Source organism: Bubalus bubalis, chromosome 14 (genome assembly GCF_019923935.1).
Source record: "Bubalus bubalis isolate 160015118507 breed Murrah chromosome 14, NDDB_SH_1, whole genome shotgun sequence".
NCBI lineage: Eukaryota > Metazoa > Chordata > Mammalia > Artiodactyla > Bovidae > Bubalus > Bubalus bubalis.
Genome location: NC_059170.1, coordinates 13,271,614 through 13,286,726, shown reverse-complemented (window position 1 = coordinate 13,286,726; position 15,113 = coordinate 13,271,614). Strand labels below are relative to the sequence as shown.

The 15,113-nt window shown below is 43.8% G+C and overlaps 1 long non-coding RNA gene across 1 annotated transcript in view; it reads left to right on the top strand.

Annotated features, from left to right (window-relative positions):
- The window catches only part of LOC123329162, a 30,896-nt gene extending 20,257 nt beyond the window's left edge, over positions 1 to 10,639 (top strand). Inside the window, exons 2-3 of the long non-coding RNA XR_006544371.1 lie at positions 9,303 to 9,500; positions 10,388 to 10,639. This is a non-coding gene — a long non-coding RNA (uncharacterized LOC123329162). The remainder of the gene's footprint in view (positions 1 to 9,302; positions 9,501 to 10,387) is intronic.
- The last annotated feature ends 4,474 nt before the right edge of the window (positions 10,640 to 15,113 follow it).

Sequence of the window (15,113 nt, the reverse complement as noted above, 5' to 3'; positions counted from 1 at the left end):
GTAAATAGTGGTATATCCATATAAAGGAATGTTACTCAGCCATAAAAGGAATAAGCTACAGATTCATGCTACAACCTAGATGAAACTTGCAAGCATTATGTGAGAGAAGTGAAAGAAGCCAACCACCAAGGACCATGTATTATATGATTCCATTTATGGGAAGTTCCCAGAACAGGCGAGTGCATTGACACAGAAAGTAGATTAGTAGATGTTTAGAGCTTGAGGAGTGATGGGGAGAGTGAAGAGGGTGAAAGCTAATGGAATGAAGGGTTTTTTTGGACACTGCAATGTTCTGAAATTGATTGTGGTGATGGTTGCAGGATTCCATGAATATATTAAAAGCTATTGAATTATATATATTTAAAAATTATTATATTTTATATATTTTTAATTGGAGGATAATTGCTTTGCATTATTGTCTTGGTTACGCCATGTATCAACATGAGTCAGCCATAGATATACATATGTTCCCTCCCTCTTGAACCTCCCTCTCACTTCCTATACTTTGAATGAGTGAGTTTATGGCAAGTGGATATCTTAATAAAACTGTAAAAAAAAAAACCCCCGAAAAATCCAAACTGAAATCAAAACAACTATGCAGCAGAGTCAACAGTGGAAGCAAGGGGTTCTCTGTCCAGTCCTGTATCCATTCTACTCACTGCACCCTGTTCAGTCATGGCTCCCACCCCAGGCTGTTCCCCGACATCCCGCTGCCCAGCATTCCCAATCAGTTATGTTAGAAGGTCTGGAGTGGGGTCTGGGAAACAGTAGATTCTAAAGCTCCCAGGTAATTCCCAATGTGCACCATGATCTGTACAGAGAAACTTTTCTCGAGCCTGGCTGCATGGGCTCTGGTACCATGCGTCTTTGTTCAGAGGCTGTGATCTACATGGAATCTAAAAGATCTGGCATGAAATTTTGATCAAAGCAATTATCTCTATGCTTTTTCAGTGGAGGTTGTTTATGGCATAGCAGTCAGAGAAATTGAACTGTCAGAAACTAATATAAGAATAATAAGGGAATATTTCTTCTTCATTGAACACCCAAGATGAATAGCAGGCAAAATAAAAATTTAAATTTAATTGAATATGTATACAATGTTACTCTTTTGTTAAAAGACTATATTAGAAGGAAACAACCAGACCCTCAATTTTTTCCAATAATGTTAGTGTTATATATCCTGGCTTGAATAAAACACATTTCATAAAACACCTACACAGTTCTGCAGTGCATTATGAATCGCCTCTCTGGAGAAATCTTACATGCCTTTCAACTTTGACATAGTGAGACAGTAATAATAGAAGTCTTTGGCATATCATTTTGCAGACATTGTAAGCATTTTTAGCTTTACTGATGGAAAGCCAGGGCTGACCTTACTGGTACTGACCTGCAGTGGTTTGGGAGAGGTAAACAGGGCAGGAAGGGCCCTCCCTCTTTGTTCCCTGCACAGGTGGGGCTATGTACACAAAAGCCAAATGGGAATGTATTAGAAATTGTGTGAGTTGAGATAGAAGGTAGCTGCTCTTGGAGAAGCTCAAAATGCGTGTGGCTTAATAAATGAGAAGCTGGCTTCTGTCTCATTAATACATGAGAAGCTGGCTTCTGTCTCAGGATGATGCAGCCACTCTGCCCTTCACTAGTGCTCGAGGATCGAGCTTGCTCGATACTTGATGCTCTTCCATTCCTAGGCTATTTCCTTTCTCCTTGTTGTCAGATGTGGCCCACCATGACCTTCAGCAGTGTATCTGCTGGGGTTGGGGTAGGGGTAGGGGTGAGGAAAGCAGAGACCGCCTCTTCCTTCTACGGGCAGGAACTGGGAGTTGCATGCATCACTTCAGCTCACATCCTATTAGCCAGAACTTAACCATCCTAACCATAGGACAACATCTAGCTACAAGGGAGGTTAGGAAATGTAATGTTTATTTTGATTAGTAAAATGCCCAACTGAGTCCAGGGTTTCCATTACTACAGAAAAAGGAGAAAAATGGATATTGGGGGCTTAACTAACAGTTTCTGATAAAGGGAGACCAAAGGGCTTGAAATCATGGATATTATGAAGGAAAATGAGTTTTCTCCTTGGAGTTGTCTAGTTTTACCTCTCAACCATGTAATAAGGAAGCAGGCCCAACTAACTCCTTCCTTTCTCCAGAATCCTGATTGTCTTGGGGTCAGACAGAAATTCAGGTTCAGGGAGAACTTAGTGAGGTGTTGAGTGCCTAATGAAGCTTCAGTTATTCATGCCAATCCCTTGAAATAGGTCTTATATTCATTTACTAATGGGAGACTAGTGGATCAGAGAGGCTAAGTGACTGTCTCAAAGCCACACAGCTGACTGAGTTCTAGAAGAGGTGCTGCTGCTGCTGCTAAGTTGCTTCAGTCGTGTCCGACTCTGTGCGACCCCAGAGACGGCAGCCCACCAGGCTTCCCCGTCCCTGGGATTCTCCAGGCAAGAACACTGGAGTGGGTTGCCATTTCCTTCTCCAATGCATGAAAGTGAAAAGTGAAAGTGAAGTTGCTCAGTCGTGTCCGACTCCTAGCGACCCCATGGACTGCAGCTTACCAGGCTCCTCCGTCCATGGGATTTTCCAGGCAAGAGTACTGGAGTGGGTTGCCATTGCCTTCTCCTAGATGCTAATGAGTTAGATTTTTAAGGAGATCGCACCTAGGACATGTGGGGAGGGTAATGGGGCTTAGAAAGAGGGGGCAGCAGGTACTTAAAGGAAATGCAGCTATAAGAACTTCCATCAAGTGGAGATGTAGAGTGTGTGTGGGAGCGGTGGGAGATGCAGTGGAAGGAACAAGCAGGGGCCAGTTATGTGGGACACAAAAATAGGCTTTTGCAGGGTAAGGGGAGCCCTGATGGGTTTAAGCATGAGAGTGTCACGGTCAGGTTTGCCTTTTGAGAAATCTGCTCTGGGGGCAGGAGATCAGCTGGGACCTGGAGAAAAGATCTAAGGGGGTGATAAACTAACACCTTTGTGATGCAAATGGCAGCCTGGGGACAGAGTCAACAGGTGTCAAGGAGGTAAACCTTTAGTTCTGATTGAATGTGGGGATGAGAGAGGGACAGAATTACAGGACAATTCCTAGAAGGACCCCGGTTTATGGTGTGGATGATTGGTTTGATGATGGTTCCATTCGTGAAGAAAGGTTTAACTAGTTTGTCTCCAACTGCAAAAAATCATGGTTCCAAACATCTTCATCATAGGAGACTATACAACTGAGAAATATGTGGGAGGAGCTTCCCTGGTGGTCTAGTGGCTGAGCCTCTGTGCTCCCAACACAGGGGCCCTGGGTTTGGTTCCTGATCAGGGAGCTAGATCCCACGTGCTGCAACTAAGAGTTCACAAGCCATAACTAAAGTTCTCACCTGCTGCAACTGAGAAGATCCCATGTGCCACAGCTAAAGATTCTGCAACGAAGACCGAAGATTCCTCGTGCTCCAACTAAGACTCAGTGCAGCCAAATAGATATTAAAAAAAAGAGATAAATATGTGGGAAAAATAGAATCCGATGACCAGGGTAGTTACAAACTTATGAAAGTCCCTATTAACACAATTTTCAGATCAGATCAGATCAGATCAGTCGCTCAGTTGTGTCCGACTCTTTGTGACCCCATGAATCGCAGCATGCCAGGCCTCCCTGTCCATCACCAACTCCTGGAGTTCACCCAGACTCACGTCCATCGAGTCAGTGATGCCATCCAGCCATCTCATCCTCTGTCGTCCCCTTCTCCTCCTGCCCCCAATCCCTCCCAGCATCAGAGTCTTTTCCAATGACTCAACTCTTTGCATGAGGTGGCCAAAGTACTGGAGTTTCAGCTTTAGCATCATTCCTTCCAAAGAAATCCCAGGGCTGATCTCCTTCAGAATGGACTGGTTGGATCTCCTTGCAGTCCAAGGGACTCCCAAGAGTCTTCTCCAACACCACAGTTCAAAAGCATCAATTATTTGGCGCTCAGCCTTCTTCACAGTCCAACTCTCACATCCATACATGACCACAGGAAAAACCATAGCCTTGACTAGACGAACCTTTGTTGGCAAAGTAATGTCTCTGCTTTTGAATATGCTATCTAGGTTGCTCATAACTTTCCTTCCAAGGAGTAAGCGTCTTTTAATTTCATGGCTGCAGTCACCATCTGTAGTGATTTTGGAGCCCCCCAAAATAAAGTCTGATACTGTTTCCATTGTTTCCCCATCTATTTCCCATGAAGTGGTGGGACCAGATGCCATGATCTTCGTTTTCTGAATGTTGAGCTTTAAGCCAACTTTTTCACTCTCCACTTTCACTTTCATCAAGAGGCTTTTGAGTTCCTCTTCACTTTTTGCCATAAGGGTGGTGTCATCTGCATATCTGAGGTTATTGATATTTCTCCTGGCAATTTTGATTCCAGCTTGTGTTTCTTTCAGTCCAGCGTTTCTCATGATGTACTCTGCATAGAAGTTAAATAGGCAGGGTGACAATATACAGCCTTGACGAACTCCTTTTCCTATTTGGAACCAGTCTGTTGTTCCATGTCCAGTTCTAACTGTTGCTTCCTGACCTGCATACAAATTTCTCAAGAGGCAGATCAAGGGGTGGTCTGGTATTCCCATCTCTTTCAGAATTTTCCACAGTTTATTGTGATCCACAAAGTCAAAAGCTTTGGCATAGTCAATAAAGCAGAAATAGATGTTTTTCTGGAACTCTTTTGCTCTTTCCATGATCCAGCGGATGTTGGCAATTTGATCTCTGGTTCCTCTGCCTTTTCTAAAACCAGCTTGAACATCAGGAAGTTCACGGTTCACGTATTGCTGAAGCCTGGCTTGGAGAATTTTGAGCATTACTTTACTAGCGTGTGAGATGAGTGCAATTGTGCGGTAGTTTGAGCATTCTTTGGCATTGCCTTTCTTTGGGATTGGAATGAAACTGACCTTCTCCAGTCCTGTGGCAACTGCTGAGTTTTCCAAATTGGCTGGCATATTGAGTGCAGCACTTTCACAGCATCATCTTTCAGGATTTGAAATAGCTCAACTGGAATTCCATCACCTCCACTAGCTTTGTTCGTAGTGATGCTTTCTAAGGCCCACTTGACTTCACATTCCAGGATGTCTGGCTCTAGGTCAGTGATCACACCATCATAATTATCTGGGTCGTGAAGATCTTTTTTGTACAGTTCTTCTGTGTATTCTTGCCATCTCTTCTTAATATCTTCTTCTGTTAGATCCATACCATTTCTGTCCTTTATCAAGCTCATCTTTGCTTGAAATGTTCCTTTGGTATCTCTGATTTTCTTGAAGAGATCCCTAGTCTTTCCCATTCTGTTGTTTTCCTCTATTTCTTTGCATTGATTGTTGAAGAAGGCTTTCTTATCTCTTCTTGCTATTCTTTGGAACTCTGCATTCAGATGTTTATATCTTTCCTTTTCTCCTTTGCTTTTCCCTTCTCTTCTTTTCACAGCTATTTGTAAGGCCTCCCCAGACAGCCATTTTGCTTTTTTGCATTTCTTTTCTATGGAGATGGTCTTGATCCCTGTCTCCTGTACAATTTACCCCTACAAAATTAAGGCAATAACAGAGTCCTGAATAAAGATGACATCAATGACTTTTTTTCCCTACATCTTTAATTAGTAAAACAGCAAAAATAGGTACTGTATCATTTAACTCCCACTGACTGTAGCTCTCTTGAAATTTTCTATACTATCTTTCCCAATGGTTTTGATGGACTGCACGTAGATATGTTTCGCTCTATTGAAAATGATAAGCATATTCAGAGGCATTTTCTTTTAGTGTCTAAAGCTCCATCCCAATGCTTAATGCCTTTCGAATTTTCTGATCTGGACTGTCAAAGTCATCATATCTAGGTCCTGACTCAAAATTAACTATCACCAATTTATGCATAAACTTGATCCCAAGTTCTCACAGCTATAATGCACAGAGAATGAAGTCCATCTAAGTACAACAGAGTAAGGGGAGATTACTGCTGGGGAGAGACTGCCACATTTTAAAGCCAGTTAAGGGTATGTACTGTAGACCATAAAGGCGTGAGTCAGCTTTCAGTTTCCCCTTGGTTTCTGACACTTCATGCACCCGCTACTGTTCACTTGACTCCAGCAGGGGGCTCAGCTTCAGTGCAGTCCTTCAACAAGGTCTCCCTGAGACCAACAAGGATGGAAGAAGACAGAGGCGGCTTCAGTCTCCCTTGTAGGTCTTAGCTCCACATCCTCTCATGGCTGAGCTGGTCTTGACCTTACGTTCGAGCTCTGAAAATGGCTTGTCTTGTTCCTGAGAAGTTGAGCTATACAACTCATTGACATGTCAATAACCTCAGATACGCAGGTGACACCACCCTTATAGCAGAAAGTGAAGAGGAACTGAAGAGCCTCTTGATGAAGGTGGAAGAGGAGAGTGAAAAAGCTGGCTTAAAACTCAACGCTCAAAAAACCAAGATCATGGCATCCAGTCCCATCACTTCATGGCCAACAGATGGGAAAACAATGGAAACAGTGACAGACTTTATTTTCTTGGGCTCCAAAATCACTGCAGATGGTGACTGCAGCCATGAAATTAAAAGATTCTTGCTCCTTGGAAGAAAAGCTATGACAAACCTAGATAGCATATTAAAAAGCAGAGACATCACTTTGCAAACAAAGGCCTGTATGGTCAAAGCTATGGTTTTTCCAGTAATCATGTATAGATGTGAGAGTTGAACCATAAAGAAGGCTGATCACTGAAGAATTGATGCTTTTGAACCGTGGTGTTGGAGAAGACTCTTGAGAGTCCCTTGGACAGCAAGGAAATCAAACCAGTCAATCCTAAAGGAAATCAGTCCTGAATGTTCATTGGAAGGACTGATGCTGAAGCTGAAGATACAATACTTTGGCCACATGATGCGAAGAGCAGATTCATTGGAAAAGACCCTGATGCTGGGAAAGACTGAAGGCAGGAGGAGAAGGGGATGACAGAGGATGAGATGGTTGGATGGCATCAGCAACTGGATGGACATGAGTTTGAGCAAGCTCTGGGAGTTGGTGATGGACAGAAATCCTGGTGGGCTGCAGTTCATGGGGTCGCAAAGAATTGGATATGATTGAGCAACTGACCTGAACTGAAATAGGGTTTTGAAGGATAAATGAGCTCTTCCAAGGGAAACAAGCAGAGAAAGATAGCATATTTCTATAATTTTGTTAGAATTTCTCTCTACTCACCCCTCATAAGAGGAGCCTGGCCTTAGAGGATAGTAAATGTGTGTGTATGTGTGTTTCTAGTCTTTTTCTTACATTGGGCGGCAGGTTCTTTACCACCGGCACCACCTGGGAAACCCTGTAGTCTTTTTCAAGATAAACAAAATTCTGAGGATTTCCCCTTTCTTTCCACCTATTTTTGGACAAACTTGGAGGCATAAGTGCTTTGCAAGAGCTACGTCGTGTTATAGCATGATAATGGATGAGAGAAATTTATCAGTGTTGGCTGAGAAATTCATCTATGAGGTTAGTTTTAAAACTTTAATAAATCACATCTTTTAAACCTGGGATTGAAAACCCATCTAAAGAGACAGTAGTAGAGTATTGGGTTATATACCATTCCACTTCATTTGCTGGGGGCTGGGGGGGGCCTTTACCCCGGGGCCTGCTTTGCTGTGACTCCTGCCACGTTGCAGTCCAAAGTTCCCTTCCCTTGATTAATGTGATTTTTCTGTGTTTTCCTGGTAACTCAGAACCAATGAGAAACAATGATCCTGGTAACCACCTCCTGCAGTTCCTTTTGATAGGGCCCTCAGCAGAGCAGAACGGTTAATTATGGGAGGCACCCGGGGAGGGTGCTTTTAAACGCCCACAGCAGTGGCAGTCACAGCAGCTCAATATCACTTCCACCAGCACCTTTCCTTTTTTAAATTAATTTTTTTTTTTTTTTTACTGGAGTATCACTGACTGACAATGTTGTGTTAGTTTCTCCTGTGCAGCAAAGTGAGTCGGTTATACATACACATACATCCACTCTTTTTCAGATTCTTTTCCCATATAGAATTTCCCACATTACAGAATATCGAAAACAGTTTTCTGCACTATTCAGTAGGTCCTATTATCTATTTTATATATAGTAGTGTGTGTCGGAGAAGGCAATGGCACCCCACTCCAGTACTCTTGCCTGGAAAATCCCATGGACGGAGGAGCCTGGTAAGCTGCAGTCCATGGGGTCACTAGGAGTCGGACACGACTGAGCGACTTCACTTTCACTTTTCACTTTCATGCATTGGAGAAGGAAATGGCAACCCACTCCAGTGTTCTTGCCTGGAGAATCCCAGGGATGGGGGAGTCTGGTGGGCTGCCGTCTATGGGGTCGCACAGAGTTGGACACGACTGAAGCGACTTAGCAGCAGCAGCAGCAGCAGCAGTGTGTATATGTTAATCCCAGTCTCCCAGTTTATCCCTCCCTCCCCACTCTAACCACATGGTTGTCTTCTACATCTATGACTCAACTTCTGTTTGGTAGGTTCATTTGTACCACTTTTTAGATTCTACATGTAAACAATATAGTATGATATTTGTCTTTGTCTGATTTTACCCTCAGCATGACGATCTCTAGGTCCATCTACGTTGCTGTGAATGGCATTATTTCATTATTTTTATGGCCAAGTAATATCCCATTGTATGTACGTACCACATCTTCTTTATCCATTCTTCCACCAGTGGACATTTAGGCTGCTTCCATGTCCTCACTATTGTAAATAGTGCTGTAATGAACATTGGGGTGCATGTATTCTTTCAAATTGTTGTTTACTCTGGGTATGTGCCCAGGAGTGGGATTGCTGGATCATGTGATAATTCTATTTTCAGTTGAGGAAACTCCATATTGTTCTCCACCGTGGCTGTATCAATTTACCTTTGTAAACAATGTAGGAGGTTTCCCTTTTCTCCGCACTCTCTCCAGCATTTGTTTGTAGATTTTTTGATGATGGCCATTCTGACTGGTGCGAGGTGATGCCTCACTCTAGTTTTGATGTGCATTTCTCTAACAGTTAATCAGTGATGTTGAGCATCTTTTCATGTGCCTCTCGGCCATCTGCTCCACCAGCCCCTTTCTACACCCTGGGAGGCTGTGTGCTGTCAGGGTTGTAGACCAGAGAGACCAAGACTTTTCTGGGCCAAACTGGTGGTGATTTTATAAGCATGTGTGTAAAGGGTCCTATTTTAATGATGCCTCTTGGGGTGAAATCAGAAGGTCAGGGCAATGAGAAAGCAATCAGTGCATCAGGGGACTCTTAAAGGGTGATGTGTACAATCTCCAGTGGCTCATGGATATTTCTTTTTCTCCTTCCAAAAGGGGCCAGGAGGATGGGTCACAGGAGGCCTCCAGGTACCAGGAGCACCAGCTATGCTTTGTTTCTCTGTGGGTGGAAAATATTCTGTGACTCAGGGAGGCAGCTGGAGACCAAAGCACCACTTAAAGCCGGGCAGCAGCTCAGGAAGAATGAATGGCCTGTAATTAAAGCTCTCTCTGCTTCGTTGCGGCAGCTAAGAGGTCAGCTTCAAGAATTCTGTCTTCTAGCTTGTTAGGACTCTCAGTCTTGGCCAGGTTTCAGAAATGTTTCCTTCTTAGCATATCTTCCTTTAAACTTTAAAAGGGAGATCTACTAGGACTTCTCCAGTGGTCCAGTGGTTAAGAATACACCTGCCAATGCAGGGGACATGGGTTTGAACCCTGCTCTGGGAAGATCCCAAATGCCTTGGAGCAGCTAAGCCCATGCAGCACCAATAATTACTGAGCCTGTGCCCTGGAACCTGGGAGCCACACCTACTGAAGCCCATGTGTCTAGAGCCCGTGCTCCACAGCAAGAGAAGCCACTGCATTGAGAAGCCCGTGCAGTTTTAGTTGGAGAGTAGCCCCTGCTCTCCACAGCTAGAGAAAGCCCATGTACAGCAACAGAGTTCCAGCACAGTCAAATACAGAAGTGAATACTTTTAAAAGGGAGAGGGATCTATTGGCTTTTGAGGGAACTAGGTAATATTTGATTGGAGAGGCAATGGCACCCCACTCCAGTACTCTTGCCTGGAAAATCCCATGGATGGAGGAGCCTGGTGGGCTACGTCCATGGGGTCGCTAAGAGTCGGACACGACTGAGCGACTTCACTTTCACTTTTCACTTTCATGCATTGGAGAAGGAAATGGCAACCCACTCCAGTGTTCTTGCCTGGAGAATCCCAGGGACGGGGGAGCCTGGTGGGCTGCCATCTATGGGGTCGCATAGAGTTGGACACGACTGAAGTGACTTAGCAGCAGCAGCAGCTAAAATTTGGCTAGACTGTCCCAGCCCCATCAGTCGGTCTGGGTGCACTGATTATTCTGTTTTGCTCACCGTGTACCCTCCCCCAATTCAATCTGCACCTTACCCTTCTGCTCTGTGCCAGGTGAGGCTGTGGAACCTGTGGATTGCGCTACCTGGGCTCCCTCATCTTCTGGCTTCTGCTTGAGTCTGGCCAGTGAGAGGACATCATGGTGAAGGTGGGAGAGAAGCAATGAGGGTCTTGATTCGTACCCATTCTGTGGAGATACAATGTCTCCGACTTTAGCCCCCTTCCACATCTCCTGATTATGGGGTCATTCCTCTTCCATGGTTCTATTTCTTTCTCTTTCTTCCTAAATAGTTTTAACTTAAAAAACGTACTTATTGTATTTTTGGCTGTGCCGGGTCTTCATTGCTGTGTGTGGGCTTTCTCTAGTTGCAGTGTGTGGACTTACTGCAGAGGTTGCTTCTCTTGTTGCAGAGCAGGGTCTCTAGACATGTGGGCTGCTTAGGTATGGTGCACGGGCTTAGTTGCCTGGCATCATGTGGAATCTTCCTAGACCGGGGATCAACCCCCCCACACTGGCAGGCAGACTCTCAACCACTGGACCACCAGGGAATTCCAGTTCCATTTCTTACTGGGCTTTAACTAAACTACTTGCTCTGGAATCCTTATCGGAGGGCCCGCTTCTGGGGGACCCCAACCAAGACACCACCTAATTGGCCATCTTAAAAGAATGGTCAGCGTAAACGTGCCTAAGAGATGTTAGGATTTAAACAGCACTTGTGCCATTACAGCCCTGAACCAATCAAAGAAGACTGTCTTTGGAGTTCAGTGGGTTATCAGTGGGATTTAATCCTGTTAAATAACTGCTTCCAGCTACTTGGGGAAGGAAAGCAAGCACATGGCCCTGTTTAGGATTCACCTTGAATGTATGTCTAATGTTGCTTCTTCTGGGTTGTTGCCATAGTAACGAGAGTAATTAATTTTAGTTACTACATCTCTTTCTCTCTCTCTTTTTTTTTTCCTCACCACCTCCCTCCACTCCAGTTCCTTCTGAACTGGCTTTGAAGTATTTTAGTGAAGCAGCCGGAAGTCCCGCCTACCTTCATTTGAACGTTGATAGTATCCTCTTTCTGATTTTATGAGGCTACCTATTCTTGTTGTATGTACCTCCATTTCTTTGGTGATAAAGCACATATATGTTATAGCTCAGGCCCTTAAACAGGATTCAGCAATTAGAAAACACAGATGCTATAGCAACTGGGGCAGCGTTTGGGCCCCTTGTCAACTCAGAACATCTGCTTGGCCAGCGGGGGCACCTTGCTTTATTGCTGCCATTAGGAGCTGTCAGTCAGAGGAGCTGAGACTGGCGTTGCCCTCCGAGGTGTTCAATACTAAAAATCTGCATTTCCAACCAAGAGCTGAGTCCTACTTCAGTTGTTTTTTTTTTTTTTTTTTTAAGGTCCTGAGTTTTTTTTCATCAGTGTGATTTCTAGGAGTTGTTCAAAAGACACACGATGGTCCTTTTCAGTTGACACCTCTGCCCCCAAAGTCATAGACATGATAAATGTAGCAGCTGCTTGTGATGTTCTGTGCTAGTCCCCCCAGCCAGCCTATTTGATTTCAGAACCTGTGGGGTAGAAGGTTCCATGTTGATACACCTGGACAGTGGAATACTAGGCAGCTTAAAAAGTCATGGGTAGGTCTACTCATCCACTCAGTAGCACCTGGCCATGGGATGGGTTCTTGGAAATAAAAATGTCAGACGTGACCCCTGATCCAGTACAGTTTATGAGACTACCTCCACGAGGCCCATGGGAGCTGATGAAGAGGGAAAAAGGTAATTAAAATATACTCTGGAAACTTCATGGAAATATAGGAATTAAGGAAGGTTGGCGTGACGGGTATATTTTGGGCAGAGACCCCATATCCCAGGTTGTAAATTGTGGCAAATATCATCAGCCGTTGTTGTTCAGTTGCTAAGTCATGTCTGATTCTTTGTGACCCCACGAACTGCAGCACGCCAGGCTTCCCTGTCCTTCACTGTCTCCCAGAGTTTTCTCAAACTCATGTCCATTTTGACCAGACTTAAAGACTTAGCCTCAGAGGAGACAAATAAACTGCCCATTGTTCACAAGGCTTTTTGCATTTTAAGATGTCAGCCAGTCTAACCTTCAATTGGCTCCTCTACAGAATCCCTGCAAGGGATTCATCCAGCCTCACTTGGCAGCTCCTGGCCCTTCATCTGGTGATGATCTGCAGCCTGACTGGACAGCACAGACACGAGGAGGCCATTCCTTGTGACTCTGCTCGTCGAGTCTGGTTTTACCCAAGTATTTCTGCTGCTTCCACACAGCAACCCTTCCTACTGGGCCAGCGCTTTGCATACTCCCTTGCAGAAAGGACAAACTCTGTTTTTTTTTTTTTTTTTTTTTTGCTGTTTGCTATTCTCCAAAAGACATCTGGTAGTACTGTTCATTCTTCCTTCTAAATATCTTGTGACTCTGGCTCCTTCTTTTCACCTCCATAGTCAGTCAGCACAGAAAAATAGGACAAAAATCCCATATGGCCATTACTGTCAGTTATTCTATTTCAGACGCCCCCCTTTTCTGCTTAAACAAATGCAGCAGTCTCCTAGCTGGCTTCCAGTTTGCCTTTTCAGCTCCCTTTTATGGTAGGCAGAGATTCGTTCAAAAATAAAAACACCACTGTGCCATTTCCCTATTGAAAACCAACCATTCAGTGGATGCCCCATGCTCTTCACTCAAAGACCAAAATCCTTAATATTCCCCTCAAGTTTTGCAACATCTGGCCCTTTCCAATCAAGGCTCTCAGCACTTCCCTTGGCAGCTGACTTGCTGGCCTTTTTCAAAAGTGTTTTAGCATCTTGATTGTGCCACGACTTTTCCAATGCTCCAGGTCTTACATAGATGCATCCCTCTGCCTGCAGCAAGTTCCTCTGAGCCACCTGATAACTTCTGCTCATCTTTTTGGTCTGAGTTTTTTTTTTATTTGTTCATTTATTTTGCTTGTGCCATGCAGCATATGAGATCTTAGTTCCCTTACCAGGGATCAAACCTGTGCCCCCTGCAGTGGTAGTCTTAACCACTGGACCACCAGGGAAGTCCCAGGTTTGAGTTTATAAGTAACTTCCTCTAACAAGCCTTCCCTGAGAGGTCCCATCTCTTCAGGTTAGGGGTCTATGGTACAGATTCTTTTTTCTTTTTCTTTAAAAAAAAAATTTATTTATTTGGTGGTGCCAGGTCTTCATTGCTGGATGTGGAATCTTCAGTATTTGTTGAGGCATGCGGGATCTTTTTTAGTTGTGGCATGTGAACTCTTAGTTTTGGCATGTGGGAACTAGTTCCCGGACCAGGGATCAAACCTGGGCCCCCTGTGCTGGGAGCTCAGAGTCTAAGCTACTGGACTGCTAGGGAAGTCCTTTTTTTCCTCTTCTTTAATAATTAAGATAACTTATGTACACTTAAGTGAACCCATTTTCGGTATACAGAAGCTCAAATCAAGATATAAAACAGCTTCAACATTCCTAAGACTCCCTCATATTTCCTTTAGCAGATACTTTTCAAAAGTAACTGCTGTTCAGACCTCTATCCCCATATATCCATGTTGCCTCCTTTTCAACTTGATGTAAATGGAATCACACTGTGTTCACTTTTTGCATCTGCCTCTTTACATTCATCTATGTTGTGGCACAGGGCAGCAGCTCACTCTCTCCTTCCTGTGTGTTACCTGTTGTATGAATGTACCATAATTTTTTGATCCATTCTATTCTTGGTGGGCATTTCAGTTATTTTCCATTTTGTCTACTATGAATATTGTTGACATGAACATTAGTGTTTTTTTCTGGACATATGCATTCATTTTTTTCTTAGCCATGAAATTAAAAGACGCTTACTCCTTGGAAGGAAAGTTATGACCAACCTAGGTAGCATATTCAAAAGCAGAGACATTACTTTGCCAACAAAGGGTCGTCTAGTCAAGGCTATGGTTTTCCCTGTGGTCATGTATGGATGTGAGAGTTGGACTGTGAAGAAGGCTGAGCGCCGAAGAATTGATGCTTTTGAATTGTGGTGTTGGAGAAGACTCTTAAGTGTCCCTTGGACTGCAAGGAGAGCCAACCAGTCCATTCTAAAGCAGATCAGTCCTGGGTGTTCTTTGGAAGGAATGATGCTAAAGCTGAAACTCCAATACTTTGGCCACCTCATGTGAAGAGTTGACTCATTGGAAAAGTCTCTGATGCTGGGAGGGATTGAGGGCAGGAGGAGAAGGGGGCAACAGAGGATGAGATGGCTGGATGGCATCACTGACTCAATGGACATGAGTTTGAGTGAACTCCGGGAGTTGGTGATGGACAGGAAGGTCTGGCGTGCTGCGATTCATGGGGTCGCAAAGAGTTGGACATGACTGAGCAACTGAACTGAACTGAACTGAACTATATGTAAAATAGATAACTAATAAGAACCTACTGTATGACATAGGGAACTCTATTCAATACTCTGTAATGATCTATATGGGAAAAGAATCTAGGAAAGAGTGGATATATGTATAACTGACTTACTTTCCTGTACAGCAGAAACTTAACACAACATTGTAAATCAACCATATTTTTCTACTGATAGATTTTATTTTTTCAAAATATTTGCTCACTTTTTCATTCAAACTCTTCCCCATTGGACCCATCCTTGCAAGAGGATTTTATTTCCACCAAACTGCCACAAGGGCTGTCCTTGTAACTAACATTTTATCCACTAGAATATGATAGAAAAAAGTATAAAATTTCTGATCAGAAGCTTTAAGAACAAGTGCCACTGCCATTGTGCTTTTC